At 42.0% G+C, this 16,701-nt stretch overlaps 1 protein-coding gene across 3 annotated transcripts in view; it reads left to right on the forward strand.

The window, feature by feature from the left end:
• LOC111976437 (adenylate cyclase type 6) overlaps positions 1 to 16,701 on the forward strand; it is a 57,605-nt gene that overhangs the window by 15,309 nt on the left and 25,595 nt on the right. The gene's annotated exons all lie outside the window — the stretch shown is intronic.

Raw genomic sequence — 16,701 nt, forward strand, 5'->3', positions numbered from 1 at the left:
CAGGAACACTCAACACCTCTTGGAAAGTCATTCTGGTGTATTTGACTTTCAAATTGGTGTTATTGTCCCACTGTAAAATAAAACTCTATCCCCGGGTTAGGCTTTCAGAAGACTGAGGAGGTTTATCCTCTCACTTTTTACATAGTCTTTGCTCCTGCTGTTGACAAGCATACAAATAACAAGATGCTGCTACCACAATACTTGAAAGTGTTACTTGAATTTCCGTTCACTTTGAGTAGGTTATGTAGATCAGAAAGAAGAAGATTTTTTATTTTTTTTAAAGATTTTATTTTAATTCAGAAAAATGTAAAGACGTTGTGGTCACTGGATGGAACAGTGTTTGTCACTGTGTTGTCACTATATTTCTGAATGTTTTGTAATAGTGTGTTTGTCAGTGTGTTGAGGCAGTGAGTGTGTGTGTGGGTGCAGGTGTGTGTGTGTGGGAGTGTGTATCTGTGTGTTTGTGTATGTACGTGTGTGTGTATGTGTGTGTGGCCTACTGTAGGTTGTTTGTGCGTCATGCCAAGGACCCAGGGGCTAGCTGAAGGTCAGTGGGCTAAATTAACCGCCTCGACCGGCCGGCTGTGTGTGTATTTGTGTCTGCGTGAGTGTTTGTGTGTGTACATGCGTGTGTGTATGTGTTTGCACGTGCTTACATGAATACTCGTGTATGTGCACATGCTCATGGCGCGTGCAGGTGTGTGTGAGTGTTTGCCAGAAAGAGAATACCATGGCCCATGATAATATAAAACAGTATCACTCAGGTCTCTGTGCTCCCACACAAGAGACACTTTGTACTTTTTCCAAGGGTGGGGGGTTCTGTATGGAGGCTGAGGCTAGGTGCATTCTGTACTACTGTAACCGTTGTGTAACAGTTTATGACCATTGGGAGGAAATATGGGATAGGAATAATGTGGCGATCATTCCAGGAAAAACAATAAGGCGACACAGGAGAATGTTTGGCTTCATGGTAGAACATTAGTCGTTATATGTTGATTGAAGGGAACAGGATTTGATAACTGCCCACTGAGAGAGTGCTCAGCCTTGGTCCAGGTTCACATTTTCACAAGGTAATTGTGCATGAAATGACTTCATGTCAGAATTACAGGCTTTATACACTGAGTGTACAAAACATTGCTCTTTCCATGACACAGACTGACCAGGTGAAATCTATGATCCCTTATTGATGTAACTTGTTAAATCAATTTCAATCAGTGTAGATGAAGGGGTAGATTGTGTATGTGTGCTATTCAGAGGGTCAATGGGCAAGACAAAAGATTTAAAAGCCTTTGAATGGTGTATGGTGGTAGGTGCCAGGCACATCGTTTGTGTCAAGAATTGCAACACTGCTGGGTTTTTCACACTCAACAGTTTCCCGTGTGTATCAAGAATGGTCCACCACCCAAAGGACATCCAGCCAACTTGACAACTGTGGGAAGCATTGGAGTCAACATGGGCCAGCATCCCTGTGGAACACTTTAGACGCCTTGTAGAGTCCATGCCCCGAAGAATTGAGGGGGGAGGGCACTAAATATTAGGAAGGTGTTCTTAATGTTTTGTACACAGTGTAAATATACACTCTATATACTCTACACACATATTTTGTAAAAAACAGAGTTGTTTACCAAAGGACGTTACTTAGGAAGAGGAAAAGGGAACCCATTTGGTTTCTGTGAAAGAGAGATAAGAGATAGTTTACAACGTGTTGTTTTTCATTCATTGAGACAGAACTATACTGGACTGTCACTCATGACTAGACTAGTGTCTATTATTCTAGACTAGTGTCTATTATTGATCAAGCCAATGCTTGATGTTATTCATCAAGCCACTGTAGGAAAGATCACTGCTGAAGAATATGGTAGCCTACCAACATCTGTGTAACAACTCTATGGTGCGATATGGTGAGTACTGGGCATGTGCATAATGTAAAGGTGTTCTCAATGACCCCCACATCATGCATATCCCTCAATGCACACAGTGTTTTCCTTGCTGTGGTAAAATTGAATGAGCAGAGCTGAGCGATGGTGAGATCCTCCCTGTGATCATCCATGTGTGTACAGGGCTGTACAGTAATAAAGTGCCATCCATCACTTCTTTACGATTGTGTGCAAGTATTTCCCCTTTCTCCGATAACTCATTAACCTCCCTGGGTTTCTGTTGGCATCGTTAGCCACAGATAATGATGAACGAACACATACAGTGTAATGACATTGTGGTGTAATTAGGATGCAGGGTATGTTGTCTGCCTGTCACTTGTATGTATCGCTGGCCTCTCTCCACCTGTCACTGATCCAAACCCCCTGCTGAGAGCATGTCTCCCTGGGCTGGATTACAAATTTAGAACCAGGATGTGTTTGGGCCTTTAATCTGTCATGGTCTGTGTGGAAATAAGACCTCTTCTTCACTCACTAGCGCTGTAGCCTTTTTAATGTGTGTGTGTGTGTATGTGACTGTGTGTGTGTGTGTGCGCATATGAGTGTGTGTGTGTTTCTGTGTGGGTTGAGGGGACTGTACACATATTGTTTCCATTTACAATAATGGAAGGCTGTGTTCTCTGAAAGGCCTTGGTGGGTAGATGCTGTGTGTGCGCGCACATGTGTATACACTGTATGTGTGTTTGCATGATGCATGTGTGAAATTGCAATCCCAATGCAACTCTTAAAAGTCTTTAAACACTGTAATAATTGCAAAGCTTTAGAAAAATCCTGGAATAGCTTCACTGCTCGCTGGGAGGTCAAGGGCAATTCAAGGAGTCTCCAGGCCAAACCCTTCACAGACTGTAGATCCTGCTCACACTGTAGGGCTCCTCAGATGCACGTCATTATCATTTGTTTGTTTGTATTTCCTTTAGCAGAACAAAGGGGATTGCAGATCTAACACCCAGATCAGACACCCGTTGTTCAGGTAAATGTGCTCGGTGGAGAGACTATGCCAGACTAATACCTTTAGCTGCATCATAGCTGCTAACCTCAAGGCTAATTGTCCAGAATGATCCTGCGTTTAGAACCAAATATTTCTTATGGATAACATTTCAATACATGCCACTTGGATAGACATTATAGTGTATTGTGTGTGTAGTGTAGCCTAAAACGGCAGTTTTTCATGTTTGAGTATTTTTGTGTCATAGCCAGCGAAACAGACCTAAACTTCTTCCTACTCTCTCAGTTTTTTATTGTAAACAACCAAATTAAACATTTTGGAAGAAAGCCTCACTCAATTAGAAAATGCTCTCTCTCTTTCCCTCGCTCTCTCTTTGTAATCATCAATGTCTTCTCTTTCCCCAGCTGGAATCAATTAACCACACACACACACACACACACACACACACACACACACACACAAACACACCACACACACCACACACACACAACACCACACACACACACACACACACACACACACACACACACACACACACACACACACAACACAACAACACAAAAAACACCACCCACACCACACACACACACACACACACACACACACACACACAACCTGGTTTCTGTTGGCTCAGGCTCTCCATTAAAGGGTTTTGTGAGAAATGCTGTACTTTGTCTTCTTCTTTAGGAACGTGAAGGTCACCACATTGTCCTCTCTGTGTGTGTGTGACTGTCTGTATATATATGTGTGTGTGTACAAATCTCACAGAAAAATTGTCATAATAATTGTGTAATTCCGATCTAAACATTGGAAGGTTGGCATGGATCTTCTCAGTGTCCGGCCACACACAACAAATGAAACAGTGGAGACAAAGACGACACAGGAAGACACCACCAAATGGAACTGTAAATGACTAAGGACATTTTTGTTCCCTTATGTGGTACAAGCTTATTTGTTGGTCTGCGTATTTAGCATTTCTGCTAAGCGTTGTGTTGCTCACATGGAACAGTCTTATCAGAGTCTGCATCATAGGCAGCCACTCAAAACTATCCCTATCTGTATACACATACTTACACTCACAGCCATGTGTGTGTACCATGTTGCACACACTAACACGCACTCTCCCTCATGCACAAGCACACACATGCGCACGCTAGCAGAACAGCCGCACGTACCCACACACTCATATGCACACACACACACACACACACACACACACACACACACAACACACACACACACACACACACACACACACACACACACACACCACCACACACACCACACACACACACACACACACACAACACACACACACACACACACACACACACACAACAACACAACACACAACGTTGGTCATCTTTTCTGTGACACTTATTAGGGCTGGAATTTCCAGGACCTCACGATACGATATTATCATGATACTTATGTGCCAAAAAGATGTGTATTGTGATTCTCATGATTCTCACGATTCTATATGTATGCGATTCGATACTGTGGTTTTATTCGATTCCATGTTCTGAACATATTACACCATATGTCTGCTGTAGAGTGACGAAGAGAGAGCATGAGGAAAGTTGTTTTGATCAGCCGTGGAAATAAAAGTGCTGGAAAAAATAGGCTTCCAATTTAAAAAGAAGAGGGAACAAGCAATGAAGGAAAAATACTGGAGTTTTGGTGCAGGTACAGCCAGCTAGCGCAAACATAATACTGCGATATTGTCAATACGATACAATATATCGTCAAAATAATATACCGATATGTAACTGCATAGATATCTTCACTAGCGCTTAATGCACACACACACACACACACACACACACACACACACACACACACACACACACACACACACACACACACACACACACACACCACACACACACACACACACACACACACACACACACACACACACTGGTCATTTTTTTCGTGGTACTTCATGACACCCAACCTAATGCATTTGTGGGATAGATCTTTGATCCCCTTTGATCCCCAACCACCACAGAGTTCCTGAAAGCCCATTAGACGGACAGACGAACGGACAGACAGAACATTGAGCCATGCTGTGGGACTCTGAGTCAGGGGATAGTCAATATGTTTCAATGGCCTGTTTGTCTCCTTCTCATGACATGGTAAAAAAATTCCTTCTTTAATTCCTTATTTTGGCTGGACAGGAATCTGAGCTGACAGTTGTTAATAATTTTGAGGGGTGTTTGGGGATTCTACAAGAGATATTACACACTGACCTATACAGTGCATTCGGAAAGTGAATTTTTGACTTTTTCCAAATTTGGTTTTTAGAAAAATGCTAATTTTTACAAACTACACACAGAAATACCTTATTTACATAAGTATTAAGAACCTTTGCTATGAGACTTGAAATTGAGCTCAGGTGCAGATCTGGGGAAGGGTATAAAAAATGTCTGCAGCATTGAAGGTTCCCAAGAACACAGTAGTCTCCATCATTCTTCAATGGAAGAAGTTTGGAACCATCAAGACACTTCCTAGAGCTGGCCGCCAGGCCAAACTGAGCAATTGAGGGAGAAGGGCCTTGGTCAGGGAGGTTATCAAGAACCAGATGGTCACTCTGTGACAGATCTCTTGTGTTCCTCTGTGGAGATGGGAGAACATTCCAGAAGGACAACCATCTCTGCAGCACTCTACCAATCAGCCCTTTATAGTAGAGTGGCCAGACTGTAGTACCTCCTCAGTAAAAGGCACATGACAGCCCGCTTTAAGTTTGCCATAAGGCACCTTCAGGACCTCAGAGTGGGGCGAAGGTTCACCTTCCAACAGGACAACGACCCTACGCACACAGCCAAGACAACGCCGGAGTGGCTTCGGGACAAGTCTCTGAATGTCCATGATTGGCCCAGCCAGAGCCTGGACTTGAACCCGATCGAACATCTCTGGAGAGACCTTAAAATAGCTGTGCAGCGACGCTCCCCATCCATCCTGACAGAGCTTGAGATGATCTGCAGAGAAGAATGGGAGAAATTGCCCAAATACAGGTGTGCTAAGTTTGTAGCGTCATACCCAAGAAGACTCAAGGCTGTAATCGTTGCCAAAGGTGGTTCAACAAAGTACTGAGTAAAGGGTTTTAATACTTACAGTTGAAGTCGGATGTTTACATACACTTAGGTTAGAGTCATTAAAACTCGTTTTTCAACCACTCCACAAATTTCTTGTTAACAAACTATAGTTTTGGCAAGTCGGTTTAGAAACATCTACTTTGTTGCATTGACACAAGTTCATTTTGTCCAACAATTGTTTACAGACAGATTATTTCATTATAATTCACTGTATACATTCCAGTAGGCTCAGAAGATTTACATACACTATTTGACTGTGCCTTTTAATACAGTTGGAAAATTCCAGAAAATGATGTCCTGGCTTTAGAGAATTCATGCTATAGGCTAATTGACAACATTTGAGTCAATTGGAGGTGTACTGTGGATGTATTTTTCAAAGGTCTACCTTCAAACTCCAGTGCTTTGGCTTGAACAAATGGGAAAATCTAAATAAAATCAGCCATACACTTCGAAATTATTGTAGACTCACAAGTCTGGTTCTCTTGGGAGCAATTTCCAATGCCTGAAGGTTACCGCGTTCATCTGCTACAAAACAATAGTACGCAAGTATAAAACACTATGGGACCACGCAGCTGTTCATACCGCTCAGAATGAGACGCATTCGTCTCTAGAAGAACGTACTTTTGGTGCAAAACAGGCCCAAAACAATCCAAGAACAACAGCAAAGACCTTGTTGAAGATGCTGCGAGGAAAACAGCTACAAACAAGTATCTATATCCCACAGTAAAACGAGTCTTATATCGACATAACTGAAAAGGCCGCTCAGCAAGGAAGAAGCCAACTGGCTCCAAAACTGGCCACATGGGACAAAGATTTGTACTTTTTGGAGAAATGTCCTCTGGTCTGATGAAACAAAAATAGAACTGTTTGGCCATAATGACCATCATTATGTTTGGAGGAAAAAGGGGGAGACTTGCAAGCCGAAGAACACCATCCCAACTGTGAAGTACGGGGGGTGGCAGCATCATGTTGTGGGGGTGCTATGTGGATATTTTGAAGCAACATCTCAAGACATCAGTCAGGAAGTTAAAGCTTGGTTGCAAATGGGTCTTCCAAATGGACAATGACCCCAAGCATACTTCCAAAGTTGTGGCAAAATGGCTTAAGGACAACAAAGTGAAGGTATTGGAGTGGCCATCACAAAGCCCTGACCTCAATGCTATAGAACATTTGTGGTCAGAACTGAAAAAGCGTGTGCGAGCAAGGAAGCCTACAAACCTGACTGAGTTACACCAGCTCTGTTAGGAGGAATGGGCCAAAATTCACCCAACTTATTGTGGGAAGCCTGTGGAAGGCTACACAAAACGTTTGACCCAAGTTAAACAATTTAAAGGCAATGCTACCAAATACTAATTGAGTGTATGTAAACTTCTTACTCACTGGGAATGTGATGAAAGAAATAAAAGCTGAAATAAATCATTGTCTCTACTATTATTCTGACATTTCAGATTCTTAAAATAAAGTGGTGATCCTAACTGACCTAAGACAGGGAATTTTACTGGGATTAAATGTCAGGAATTGTGAAAAACGGAGTTTAAATGTATTTGGCTAAGGTGTATGTAAACTTCTGACTTCAACTGTATGTAAATGTGATATTTTCTAAAAAAATGTTTTTTGCTTTGTCACACGTGATCTGAATTCTCTTCGAATGCAGTGTACGTGAACGCAGACATACAGGGTTTTTGCAGGTGAGAATACGCCTAATGTCTCTGCAGTCTGCATGTTCACACTTGATACAGTTCACAAATTTGATATTCAGTATTTGCTGTTCATGAACATTGTTGTTTTGTTTCTTGTGAAGCAGCAACGTTTTCTAGGATCTTTGCAACAGTCCCCCTAGAGAAGCAAGAACCAATGAGCAACATAAGAAAGGAATCATCATTTTACCATCACTTCTGAGAATGACTATAACAAAAAAAAGGAGCACCACTGCTAAGCAATCATGTCTCCTTCAGTGTTTGTGTTCAGTTCAGTCCAGCAGTTGCCACGGAAACAACTACGACTCACGTAGTCAAGACCCAGTAGGCTGTGTTGGTTTATACAGTTGAGTTGCTGTTGCAGTTTAGCACATTTTTAAGCAGATCTATACTTTTTCTCCCCTATCGATCAGATTGTGTAAAAGGATACGCGTATTCTGAGCCTGTACCATGATTCTAAACCTGTACCATGATTCTGAGCCTGTACCATGATTCTGAGCCTGTACCATGATTCTGAGGAGCCTGTACAACGATTCTGAGCCTGTACCATGATTCAGAGGAGCCTGTACAACGATTCTGAGCCTGTACCATGATTCTGAGCCTGTACCATGATTCTAAACCTGTACCATGACTCTGAGCCTGTACCATGATTCTAAACCTGTACCATGATTCTGAGCCTGTGCCATGATTCTGAGCCTGTACCATGATTCTGATGAGCCTGTACAATGATTCTGAGCCTGTACCATGATTCTGATGAGCCTGTACAATGATTCTGAGCCTGTACCATGATTTTCATGAGCCTGTACAATGATTCTGAGCCTTTACCATGATTCTGAGGAGCCTGTACCATGATTATGAGCCTGTACCATGATTCCGAAGAGCCTGTACCATGATTCTGAGGAACCTGTACAATGATTCTGAGCCTGTACCATGATTCTGATGAGCCTGTACAATGATTCTGATGAACCTGTACCATGATTTTCATGAGCCTGTACAATGATTCTGAGCCTTTACCATGATTCTGAGAGCTTGCTACCATGATTATGAGGCCTGTACCATGATTCTGAGCCTGTACCATGATTCTGATGAGCCTGTACAATAATTCTGAGCCTGTACCATGATTCTGATGAGCCTGTACAATGATTCTGAGGAGCCTGTACCATGATTTTGAGCCTGTACCATGATTCTGAGGAGCCTATACAATGATTCTGAGCCTGTACCGTGGATATGAGGAGCCTGTACAATGATTTGGAGCCTGTACCATGATTTTGATGAGCCTGTACAATGATTCTGAGCCTGTACCATGATTCTGATGAGCCTGTACCATGATTCTGAGCCTGTACCATTCATGTTGGGGGACCTCTTAGTATTGTGACAATGTTTTTTACATCCGGACAGCAGAATTAGGATTTGGGGTTAAGGTCAAGGTAATGGTTTATGTTAGTGGTTGGGTTGTTCTAAGGTCCGTGCTATCCACTGTCCTTATGACATCCCTACCCCATTGAAGTTGCAATTTAAAATGGTTAAGGTAAGGGTTAAGGTTAGGGTTAGGCAAGGGTGATGGTTATTGTTAAGGTTAGGGTTAGGTTTTAGGGTAGTGTATAGCACTGACCGTGAACCAAAACCAGGGGTTGTGTTCTGTGCGTGTGCGTGCGTGCGTGCGTGCGTGCGTGCGTGCGTGCGTGCGTGCGTGCGTGCGTGCGTGCGTGCGTGCGTGTGTGTGTGTGTGTGTGTGTGTGTGTGTGTGTATATAGCCTGACCGTTGTTTTAGGACTCAGCTTTGATCTCTAACACGAATTACAAAATGGCGGCTAGATTCCGCTGCCATCCACAGGCATGACCATAGGGATAGTACATTGTGCTGTATACAAGCTGTGCTCTGTTGCTGAGATGGCGCTGAGCTGTTGGGCTGCGTAGAGGCCTTTGTTCTCCCCTCTGGTGTGGATATGGCACAGTCCAAATGTAGAATGGACTATGGATGGGAGAGAAGGCACTTGAGTGGAGATTGGGGGCAATATGTGGGAGGGAGAAGGACACACAGGGTGTTTTTTTTGCCATTGTCTGTCTGGTTCAGAGAAGCTTATCTGTGGTCATCTAGCTGAGGGGTCTGTGACGTCGGAGGGGATGGCTGCCGTTTACGGGCTCCTCACCATCTGTGCTATTTTGTGTGTTTTTTCACATTGTTTGTAACTTATTTTGTACATAATGTTGCTGCTACCGTCTCTTATGACCGAAAAGAGCTTCTGGATATCATAACAGCGATTACTCACCTCGAACGGGACGAAGATGTTTTCTTTAATGAGTCCGACGCGAAGGATATACTGCTTCTCCGAAACCAGGCCCAAATCTCCGTCCTTCGCGTGAAGAAAATAAGGAAATACAGGGGCGGAGATCGGGGTGCCATGTGAGAATTTGTCAGCGAGTGGGGAACCCGCCTCTAACATCCGTTCTATTGGCCAACGTGTAATCACTGGAGAATAAACTGGATGATCTCCGTTTGAGACTATCCTACCAACGGGATATTAGAAACTGTAATATCTAATGTTTCACAGAGTCGTGGCTGAACGACGACACGGACAATATACAGTTGGCTGGGTTTTCCATGCATTGGCAGGACAGAACAGCTACATCTGGTAAGACGAGGGGTGTGTGTCTATTTGCAAATAACAGCCAGTGCGCAATGTCTAATATTAAGAAAGTCTCAAGGTATTGCTAGCCTGAGATATTTTTCGTAGCCGTCTATTTACCACCACAAACTGATGCTGGCACTAAGACTGCACTCAACCAGCTGTATAAGGCCATAAACAAACAAGAAAATGCTCATCCAGAAGCAGCGCTTCTAGTGGCCAGGGACTTTAATGCAGGCAAACTTAAATCCATTTTACATCATTTCTACCAGCATGTCACATGTGCAACCAGAGGGAAAAAACTCTTAGACCACCTTTACTCCACACACAGAGACGCATACACATCTCTCCCTCGCCCTCCATTTGGCAAATATGACCATAATTCTATCCTCCTGATACCTGCTTACAAGCTAAAACTAAAGCAGGAAGTACCAGTCACTCGCTCAATACGGTCAGATGACTTGGATGCTACGTTACAAGACTGTTTTGCTAGCACAGACTGAAATATGTTCTGGGATTCATCAAATGGCATTGAGGAGTATACCACCTCAGTCACTGGCTTCATCAATAAGTGTATCGACGACGTCGTCCCCACAGTGACCGTACTTACATATCCCAACCAGAAGCCATGGATTACAGGCAACATCCGCACCTTGCTAAAGGCTAGAGCTGATGCTTTCAAGGAGCGGGACACTAATCCAAACGCTTATAAGAAATTCCGCTATGTCCTCAGATGAACCATCAAACAGGCAAAGCGTCAATACAGGACTAAGATTGAATCCTACTACACCGGCTCTGATGCTCGTCAGATGTGGCAGGACTTGCAAACTATTACAAACCACAAAGGGAAACTACCCAGAGCTGCCAAGAAACACGAGCCACCAGACGAGCTAAATCACTTCTATGCTCGCTTCGAGGCAAGCAACACTGAAGCATGTATGAGAGCACCAGCTGTTCCAGACGACTGTATGATTGCGCTCTCTGTAGCCAATATGAGCAAGATTTTTAAACAGGTGAACATTCACAAGGTCGCGGGGCCAGATGGATTACCAGGATGTGTACTCAGAGTATGCGCGGACCAACTGGCAAGTGTCTTCACTGACATTTTCAACCTCTCCCTGACCGAGTCTGTAATACCTACATGTTTCAAACAGACCACCATAGTCCCTGTGCCCAAGAAAGCGAAGGTAATCTGCCTAAATGACTACCGCCCTGTAGCACTCACGTCGGTAGCCATGAAGTGCTTTGAAAGGCTGGTCATGGCTCACATCAACACCATCATCCCAGAAAACCTAGACCCACTCCAATTCGAATACCGCCCCAACATATCCACAGATGATGCAATCTCAATCGCACCCCACACTGCCCTTTCCCACCTGAACAAAATGAACACTTCCTGATGGGCCGCACTTAGGTGGTAAGGGTAGGCAACAACACATCTGCCACGCTGATCCACAACACGGGGGGCCCTCAGGGGCGTGTGTTTAGTTCCCTACTGTACTCCCTGTTCACCCATGACTGCATCGCCAAGCACGACTTCAACACCATCATTAAGTTTGCTGATGACACAACAGTGACACAATTTTCTCCCTGCTACCGCACGGCAAGGTACCGGAGCACCAAATCTAGGTTCAAAAGGCTCCTTAAAACCTCTCTAGGGTACGTGAGACGTTAGCGTCCCACCTCTTCAACAGCCAGTGAAACTGCAGGGCGCCAAATTCAAATATAGAAATACTCATTATAAAAATTCAGAAAACAAAACATATTTTACATAGGTTTAAAGATTAACTTCTTGTGAATCCAACCACGGTGTCAGATTTAAAAAATGCTTTACGGCGAAAGCATACCGTACGATTATTTGAGAACATAGACCAGCAGACAAATCATTACAAACAGTAACCAGCCAAGTAGAAGAGTTACACAAGTCAGAAATAGAGATAAAATGAATCCCTTACCTTTGATGATCTTCATATGGGTGCACTCAGAAGACATTCATTTACTCAATAAATGTTCCTTTTGTTCGATAAAGTCTCTTTATATCCAAAAACCTCTGTTTTGTTTGCGCGTGACACTGATCTTCATCTAACACAACAATAGACAAACACGGTCTGCTTAAACTAATAACACACAAACAATTATACGTTTTCATGTCTTTATTAAACACACCATGTACACATTCATAGTGTAGGGTGGGGAAAGTATGTGAACCCTTGCATTTAATAACTGGTTGACCCTCCTTTTGGCAGCAATACACTCAACCAAATGTTTTCTGTAGTTCCGGATCAGACCTGCACAACGATCGGGAGGAATTTTGGACCATTCATCTTTACAAAACTGTTTCAGTTCAACAATATTCTTAAGGTGTCTGGTGTGAACCGCTCTCGAGGTCATGCCACAGCATTTTCAATCGGGTTGAGGTCAGGACTCTGACTGGGCCACTCCAGAAGGCGTATTTATATTTTTTCTTGATAAACTTAGGAATTCATTTTTCCGTCGATGATAGCAAGCTGTCCAGGCCCTGAGGCAGCAAAGCAGCCCCAAATAATTATGCTCCCTCCACCATACTTTACAGTTGGGATGAGATTTTGATGTTGGTGTGCTGTGCCTTTTTTTCTCCACACATAATGTTGTGTGTTCCTTCCAAATAACTCAACTTTAGTTTAATCTTTCCACGGAATATTTTGCCAAAAGAGCTGTGGAACATCCAGGTGCTCTTTTGCAAACTTCAGACGTGCAGCAATGTTTTTTTGGACAGCAGTGGCTTCTTCCGTGGTGTCCTCCCATGAACACCATTCTTGTTTAGTGTTTAACGTATCGTAGACTCGTCAACAGAGATGTTAGCATATTTCAGAGATTTCTGTAAGTCTTTAGCTGACACTCTAGGATTCTTCTTAAACTGATTGAGCATTCTGCACTGTGTTCTTGTAGTCATCTATGCAGGACGGCCACTCCTATGGAGAGTAGCAACAGTGCTGAACTTTCTCCATTTATAGACAATTTCTCTTACTGTGGACTGATGAACATCAAGGCTTTTAGAGATACTTTTGTAACCCTTTCAATCTTAATGCAAGTCAACGATTCTTAATCTTAGGTCTTCTGAGATCTCTTTTGTTCGAGGCATGGTTCACATCAGGCAATGCTTCTTGTGAATAGCAAACTCACATTTTGTGAGTGTTTTTTGCAGGGCAAGGCAGCTCTAACGAACATCTCCAATCTTGTCTCATTGATTGGACTCCAGGTTAGCTGACTCCTGACTCCAATATTAGCTTTTGGAAAGGGGTTCACATACTTTTTCCAACCTACACTGGGAATGTTTAAATCATGTATTCAATATAGACAAGACAAATACAATAATTGTGTGTTATTAGTTTAAGTACAATGTGTTCGTCTATTGTTGTGACGAAGATGAAGATCAGATCAAATTTTCTGACTAATTTATGCAGAAATCCAGGTAATTTGTGGTGGCATTTTTCTGTATTACCAAATACAGTGCGTGAGAGAGACAAACTTCACACACCAGTCAGAGTTATACTTAAACTACATCTTTAATAATAATTAAGCTTTGCAATAGCATTTGACTTTCAACAATTCACTATCCATAATGAACCATTGAGAGTGCCACCAGAAAAGTACAAAGATCTTTTATAGCCAAGATACACCCCTCTCAACTTACATGATGAACCACAGATCTTAGGAACAGTTCACAAAGGGACTTTTACTTGAGAAAGGAGTATCCTTTAACCAGATAACATTCGCTATAAATTATTGTTCAGTTTGTTCCCTCAGACGAGGTTCCTGGTAATCTCGTTCCTGGTACTTCATAGCACAGAACCATTACCTTATGTTTATCTGGAATGCTCGTTAGGTTTTATCACCCAAAGACATCATAAATCTCCTCTGTCAGTGCTATCTCATAGAAGCCCATCCTCAGTGGAACACACACACACAATACTCTATTCTGTCGAATGTAACAACTATTATAATGTAATACAAGTATTATAACATCATCTTACAAGCATGATAACATCATCTTGCAATTTTCCACGACAAATTCCAAAGGGTTCACATACTTTTTCTTGCCACTGTACCCCCTGTAAATAGCCTCCTAATTGTTATTTTATTGTATTACTTTTTATTTTATTTTATTTAGTAAATATTTTCTTAATTAACTCAATTTCTTGAACTGCATTGTTGGTTAATGGCTTGTAAGTAAGCATTTCATGGTAAGGTCGACACCTGTTGTATTCGGCGCATGTGACAAATAAAATTGGATTTGATTTGATTTTGATTTGATGCTGCATGCTTTGGATTCTTCTGGGGCATTGTAAAAGCTCACTGTGTTTTCAGGCCTAGTGTGGGGGAGGGAAGAGGAGGCTGTTAAAATGCTTGACTCTTTACTCATATTACAGTTTACTCAATTTACTTATGACACTGCCTACTCCAGACAACTGTTGTTGTCATACGAGCAAAAAATATTGCACTTTATTTGGAACACTAAGCCAGACAATTTTAAACATTCCTATTTATATAATGATTATGAGTTTGGGGAACTGAACGTATTAAATAATAAAGCATTAAATGTCTCATTAAAATCTTCACTAATACATAAGTTATACTAAGATTACTAAGAAAGGCTCATCCATTGTTCATCCTTTGTTGCCTTTATACAGATTACAACTTCTCATTTATGGTTAGTTGAAAATCAAACCTTTTTCAGGTTTCGCTAATGATTTTATGAATGGGAATGGTGGAGTTATGTCACACATGCAGCTATCGAAAATATATGGGAATGTTTGTTCAATCCAAAGTTATAACCAACTCATTGCAGCATTACCGCATGGAGGTTGCAAATGGAAGGGGGAGAAGGTAGGGAGCTTATATTAAAAAACAAAATTGGCTGAAAAAATACACTACTTTCATATGAGGACTAACACTTTGACAGCTGCCTCATACAGGTTGCAAAATAGCTCTGGAAGATTTTTGATGTACTGATTCCATGGCATATGTTTTATGAACTGATACACAAAACAACGCTTGATTCAGCATTGAGTTTTCCATTTAAATGATTATGTTATATAGTATATACTGTATGGGGCATACAACAATCTCAGCTCTGCAGATTTTGCTGCAAAGAAACAGAATCATTAGATCATTTATTCTATATTATCCCCATGTGGTCACAGGTTCAGGAATGGACGGAAAATCACAACATTCATTTAAAATTGACCCTACAAATAGCAGTGTTGGGTGATTTGGAAAGCCATAGTCAATCAATAAACTATATAATAATACTATAGGAAAAATATGAATCTTTAACTTACAATCTGTGGATAATATGAGACTGGTGATCTTAGGCTTGTGTGTGGCTGCTCGGCCATGGAAACCCATTTCATGAAGCTCCCGATGAAAAGTTCTTATGCTGACGTTGCTTCCAGAGGCAGTTTGGAACTTGGTAGTGAGTGTTCCAACCGAGGACAGACAATTTTTATGCACTAGGCGCTTCAGCACTCGGCAGTCCCGTCCTGTGAGCTTGTGTGGCCTACCACTTCGCGGCTGAGCCATTGCTGCTCCTAAACGTTTCGACTTCACAATAACAGCACTTACAGTTGACCAGGGCAGTTATAGCATGGCAGAAATTTGACGAACTGACTTGTTGGAAAGGTGGCATTCTATGACGGTGCCACATTGAAAGTCACTGAGCTCTTCAGTACGGGCCATTCTACTGCCAATGTTTGTCTGTGGAGATTGCATGGCTGTGTGCTCGATTTATTTACACCTGTCAGCAACGGGTTTGGCTGAAATAGCCGAATCGACTAACTTGAAGAGATGTCCATATACTTTTGGCCATGTAGTGTAGGTGGGATGGGCTGAGAGTAGCAGAGGGGTAAGATAAAAAATCTCATGATCGGTAATAGTTATTCCTGAAAAAACTATAAAGATGTCTGACTACTATGTATCCAAAATGTAATGTGTATAATCAAAAACTATATATATTTTTATGTAACTACTGTGTATAAAAGTAACATCTATGTAACATGTGTGTAAAATGTATACAGTACCAGTGAGAAGTTTGGACACACCTACTCATTCAAGGGTTTTTCTTTATTTAAAAAAATGTTTACATTGTAGAATAATAGTGAAGACATCAAAACTATGAAATAACACATATGGAATCATGTTGTAACCAAAAAGGTGTTATTTTATATCTTAGATTCTTCAAAGTAGCCACCCTTTGCCTTGATGACAGCTTTGCACACTCTTGGCATTCTCTCAACCAGCGTCATGAGGAATGCTTTTCCAACAGTCTTGAAGGAGTTCCCACATATACTGAGCACTTGTTGGCTGCTTTTCCTTCACTCTGCGGTCCAACTCATCCCAAACCATCTCAATTGGGTTTGA

This window comes from Salvelinus sp. IW2-2015, linkage group LG17 (assembly GCF_002910315.2).
Source record: "Salvelinus sp. IW2-2015 linkage group LG17, ASM291031v2, whole genome shotgun sequence".
Classification (NCBI taxonomy): Eukaryota; Metazoa; Chordata; class Actinopteri; order Salmoniformes; family Salmonidae; genus Salvelinus; species Salvelinus sp. IW2-2015.